The following is a 6,237-nucleotide window of genomic DNA, read 5'->3' as shown; positions in this document are numbered from 1 at the left end:
TCACAGTCATCCAATCCCAGAATCCTACTCGGAATACCACAGACAAGGTTTAGACTTTCCGGATTCTCATGAATGCCGCCATCAATTCTAGCTTATACCACGAAGATTCTGGTTAAGGAATCTAAGAGATACTCATTCAATCTGATGTAGAACGGAGGTGGTTGTCAGACACACGTTCATGGATTGAGGAAGGAGATGAGTGTCACGGATCATCACCTTCTCCATATTTAAGCGCGAATGAACATCTTAGATAGGAACACGCATGTTTGAATGGAAAAACATAAATAATTGCATTAATTCATCGAGACGCTGCAGAGCTCCTCACCCCCAACAATGGAGTTTAGAGACTCATGCCATCAAGGAGTATAAAATTTAGATCTAAAAATGTCATGAGATACAAAATAAGTCTCTAAAAGTTGTTTAAATACTAAACTAGTAACCTAGATTTACAGAGAATGAGTAAACTAAGATGGATAGTGTAGAAATCTACTTCTAGGGCCCACTTGGTGTGTGTCGGGGCTGAGACTTAAGCTTCTCACGTGCCTGGGCTGTTTCTGGAGTTGAACACCAAGTTGTAACGTGTTTCTGGCGTTTAACTCTGGTTCGTGACGTGTTTCTGGCGCTGGACGCCAGACTGCAACATGGAACTAGCGTTAAATGCCAGTTTACGTCATCTATCTTCGCGCAAAGTATAGACTATTATATATTGCTAAAAAGTCCTGGATGTATACTTTCCAACACAATTGAGAACGCGCCAATTGGACTCTTGTAGCTCCAAAAAATCTATTCCGAGTGTAGGGAGGTTAGAATCCAACAGCATCAGCAGTCCTTTTTCAGCCTAAATCAGATTTTTGCTCAGCTCCCTCAATTTCAGCCAGAAAATACCTGAAATCAGAGAAAAACACACAAACCCATAGTAAAGTCCAGAAATATGACTTTTGCTTAAAAACTAATAAAATTCTATTAAAAACTAATAAAAACATGCTAAAATCTACATGAAATTACCCCCCAAAAAGCGTATAAAATATCCGCTCATCAGTAACCAAAGAAGAATAAAGGGATACAAAGAGGTTGCTTAAATATCACTGAGAATGCTTTCCTGGGATACCTTGCTATAATGCTTTGCTATAAGACAGAGGTTGCTTAAAGAGGTATCGAGATTAGTGTGCTCCTGTAAGACAGAGGTTGCTTGCAGTGAGTGTGTTGTTGCTCCTGTAAGACAGAGGTTGCTTACAGTGAGTGTGTTGTGCTCATGTAAGACAGAAGTTGCTTACAGTGAGTGTGTTGGGTGTACATCGGATAATAAGTGCCTCCCTGCAAGACAAAGGTTGCTTGTATTGGTTACCCTGCAAGACAAAGGCTGCTTGCAGTGGATATTGCCAACAGGAAAGCCTTATCTAGACAAAGGTTACTGGGTAACGTCGGGAGCAGGTATGTAACCGACAGATGAGCTCATTACCAGCACTAGAGCTAGACATGCATCATATTTGGTTGCGCATTTCCTCTACTATGATTGTTGTTTGAATGTATGTCTTCTTTGTTTTCATTCTATTCTCTGTGTCTCTGTTTCATTTTCTTGTATTCTTTTGTTTGTGTTTTGCTTTTTGTTTTCTCTATTTTCTCTATTTATCTGTTTCTTCTGTTTGGTGCTTCTCTGTATTCTGCTATTAATATGCTAAACAACACAGAATTAATGAATGTAACTAATAACCCCAGCCCTACTAAGAACTCTCCAGTTCTTACCCCCTTCTCTCTCCCTTCCCCCTTCAGATGGAAGCATAAGTACCCTTCCATAGTCTGCTGATGACTGTTCTGCAAAGAGGATTCCGCTCTAGGTAGTCTTTTGAGTCTAGAGTGAACTCTATTACCTGTTTATATGTATATACTGTGAGGCCAGCCAACGTATGCACCCTGCTTATCTACAAACTTTAGCCTAAGTCCTCCGTACGATGTTATTGTTATGTGGCCACTCGATGAAGTACTTGAGAGATGCTCTTTGATGACATATGATCGTTCAGAGGAGTAGTAGATGACCTTCCACCTTTTGATGACATTCCACCTGACTTGAGTTTTGAAGACCTAGAACGTACTTTCCCTCGCTTTAGTAGTTTAGAGTGACTAGGTGAATATAGAGTCTAGGCTAGCCTGGGCGCCAACTTAGGGACTTCTTGAACAGGTCAGGTGATGGTGTTTTTGTGGAAAAATAAATTTTCAACACACAAATCCAACCGGCAAGTGTACCGGGTCGCATCAAGTAATAATAACTCACAAGAGTGAGGTCGATCCCACAGGGATTGATGGATCAAGCAATTTTAGTGGGTGATTAGTTTAGTCAAGCTAACATTTAAGTGAGAATTGTGGCAACAGAATGTAAATAGCAGTGAACTTAAATTGCAGAATGTAAATAGGCAGGAAGCTTAAAGAACAGGAAAAGTAAATTGACAAAATCTTAAATGACAAGAAATGTAAATTGCATTAAATGAAAAGGGGAATGGGTGCAGAAAATTTAAAGGAAAGCAATAAGCACACTTAGAATAATTGCAGAATAATTAAATTGCATGAAAATTAAAAGGACTTGGGTGCTGGGAATTTAAAATTCAACAAGAGAATGTAAGGAGCAATCAAACAGAAAAGTAAAAGATGAAATAAGTGCAGCAGATTTAAACAGAAATGGAAAATTGCTTGAAGAAGCAACACAGAATGTAATTAAGCTCAATTGTGAAATTTAAAGAGACAAGATCTCAGGGAATCAATGAGACTAGAAAACAAGTCTAGATCTCACTCCCTTCCTTGATTCAACAGCAAACAGATTGAAGAAGAAATAGAGATGGAAGCAGTAAAGAGAGCCTTGATTTAAATCAAAATTTCTTGAATTATGCAGAAGAACAAAGCATGGATTTCAGATCAAAGATTGGAACAGAATTCCTCCAACCTCAATCCTGGGCTTTGCTTGCTTTGGATTTGAGGAGAAATGGGTTTGGTTGGCCTTGTTTCAATTTGGTGAGGAATTGAATTAAATTGAATTTTGGTTGATTTTTGGCCCATAACACTCCCAGGAGGCTGCCCTGCCCTTGTGGAGGGCAGGGCAGAAAATTGAAGCTTGGTGCGTGGATTTGGTGCGGCGTGGTCGAGGATTGGTGCGCCATTGGTGCGAGCCTGGCACGGCGTGGTGCTTGAGAGGCTGCCCTGCCCGCGCCAAGGGCAGGGCAGAAAAGTTGATGCGCCAAATTTGAGTTGGTGCGCGCGCTTGGTGCTGCCAGGGGAGGAAATTGGTGCGCCAGGATCGAAATTGGTGCGTGCATGGTGCTGCCACACACACGATGCTGCCCTGCCCGCACCAAGGGCAGGGCAATGTTCCAACTCTCTCATCCCGTGTTCGAACCCCAGAGGACGCACACGCTTCATTAATTTCCTTGGCTTATTTTTGCTTATTTTTGGCCCTTAAAGATGCCTTTCGTTCCCGCCTCAATTGGACGCCAAATATGGATTTCTATATATCGTTGGAAAGCTCTGAATGTCAGCTTTCCAACGCAACTGGAAGCACATCAATCGGACGTCTGTAGCTCAAGTTATAGCCCTTTGAAGTAGGCATGGTCATGCTGTGAGCGCCCAGATTTTAACTTAGCGAAAATTTTGCTTCCAATCCTTAATGTGCATCACGATCCTGCCCTTGGCAAGGGCAGGGCAGAATCGTGCTGGCTGCTTCCTTCCTTGATTTGGTCATGGGCCACGCTTTTAAAAGCGTGGCCTAAGGCTCCAAAGTGTACCCCAACTTCAAAGTGTACCCCAAAGCTCTTTTTTTTCTCCCTTTTTTGTGCTTCTTTGCTTCTTTTTCTTCTTATTTCCTACAAGATTTATAAAATTAAAATATCAAGAAAATATATCATTTAAGTACAAAAAGCATTCAATATTTAAGCACAAATCATCAATTTCTTGTATGAAAAAGCATAGAAAATGGGTATATGATGACATGTCATCATCAGGACCTGGGATGTTATATGTATATATATGTATATAGTTATTATCTAGCTATGTCTTTGTGTGTTCTATCTAATAGTCTATACTCAAATAAAGGCTGGATCACCGAATATTGTCAACTGCTTGTGATGTTTTTATGTGTGGTTGTTTATAATTGTTTTATATATTATCAGTTATGAATTAATTATGAATGATACTGTTTGTTAATCCCAATATTTTTAAAAAAATTACCTCGTAAAATAACTACGCTTTTAACAAAGAATCAGGCTCATATAATAAATAATATTTAATAATTAGGTAGACAAGTTGGTAGCGCTCAGTTTCTAGTATGATCATGACGTACCAGAAATTGGGTTGTTACAATTTGGTATCATAGCAGTTCGTTCCCAATAGAGCCTAGGGAGTAGACTGACTATGCTTCATTGCATACTCTATTGTATGTCTCATGCTTATACGATATCTCAATGATATGTGTTGCATGATTGTTTCTGTGTTTTTATTTTGGGAATGTTCACACTTAACATGAGGTATTGAGACTGATCACCTTAATAACAATTGTTGAGTGTGAAAAAGACTACAATGAGACCACGGAGACGGAGTGCACGGGAAGGAACCCCTAGTGATAACTGAGAGAGAGGACAGGAAACCTTTATGGCTACGATGAACATTGTAGCTGAGGCATTGCGTGAGGCTGCGATGGCTGCTGCTAGGGCTGTTGAGTGTCTCAGAGTGAGAATTGAAAATGGAAACCAAAACAGAGAGGATAATGGAAACAACGAGGTTGATCCAGCGCATCTTGATAAACCCATTACCCTTGGTAGTTTTCTGAAAGTGAATCCACCTAAGTTCAAAGGTACACTCGTTGCGACTGATGCTGACAACTGGTTCCGAGGCATCAAGCGATCACTACGAGCACAATATGTTCTGGAAGGCCAACATATAGAGTTTGCTACTTATATGCTCGAAGGAGAGGCTGAGTACTGGTGGCAGAGGATACAACAACTGCTGCAACAGAATGAAGGTGACATTCCTTGGGATTCTTTTAGAGATGAATTCTATAAGAAGTATTTTCTGAGAGCAGCACGTGATGCCAAGGAGATGGAGCTTATGCAGCTGAAGCAATGGGATATGACTATTGCTGAGTATGCCCGTAAGTTCGATGACTTATGCCGTTTCTCTAAGATTTGTCAAGGGAACCCAGTAGCTTTGAGGAATGGAAGTGTTTGAAGTTTGAAGGAGGAATCCGAGAAGAACTGATGAATTTTGTTGTTCCGATAGAGATAAGAAATTTTGTTGAACTGGTGAATAAAAGTAAACTAGTGGAAGAATGTTCGAAGAAGGTGGCAATAGCTCGAGCGAATCGTAAGGAAGCCTCAAGAAGAGACTTTATTCAAGATCTATCCCTTGAAGGTCGTAACTTTAAGGCCGATGGTCAGTTCCAGCGCCAAAATAAAAATCAACAGAATGGTAACTTTCTCGCTCGTTACAATGGCAACCACAACAACTATAATTTAAGAGAGGAAGAAGGAGGTCAACCTCAGCAAACTCGATATTTCAGTCTGCTCAAGGTGTGGGAAGGATCATGGTAATAGAGCTTGTAGATATGGGACAGACACTTGTTTTTCTTGCGGAGATTATGGACATATATTGAGGAATTGCCCAAAAAGGTTTGTTTGAGATCCAGCTAGGCCACAATGACAAGGAAGGGTTTTTACCGTAACTGCTGGCAACACTAATGCATTTAGTTCTTCCACTCGAGGTGAGTACCACACTATGCTTTTGTTTGTGCTAGATAATACTATAACTTCTTATGCGCATGTTAAATTTTGAGGACAAAATTTTCTTTTAGGAGGGTAGAATGTAACAACCCTGATTTTCGTGTATGTGAGATCTTTTTGAAAATACAGATTTCTCCAGAAGATCAGTAAGGGGAGAACTTCTGCTATATCATCAAGCATCTCAAACCTCATTGTCATTATGTCATCTTTAAGATGGAACCTTTTCTGAGGCAAGCTCGATAACGTAGTCACGAAGAACCCAGTTTTTGAACCGTATCGGTTAGGAGTTTTGATTCTATTTTTCGTAAATAGTCTTAGTTTGATGAACCGGACTCTATTCATGAGAGAAGGGAGATAACAGGATAATGTTATCATTATATTAGTATTATAAGCTTCTTGAAAGATATTATAAGGTTACCTGGTAAGTTTTAGTTAAAAACAGAAAATCGGTTTAACCGGTTCACAATTTACTGGTGCAGCT

Source organism: Arachis duranensis, chromosome 2 (genome assembly GCF_000817695.3).
Source record: "Arachis duranensis cultivar V14167 chromosome 2, aradu.V14167.gnm2.J7QH, whole genome shotgun sequence".
Classification (NCBI taxonomy): Eukaryota; Viridiplantae; Streptophyta; class Magnoliopsida; order Fabales; family Fabaceae; genus Arachis; species Arachis duranensis.
This window is presented reverse-complemented; position numbering follows the sequence as displayed.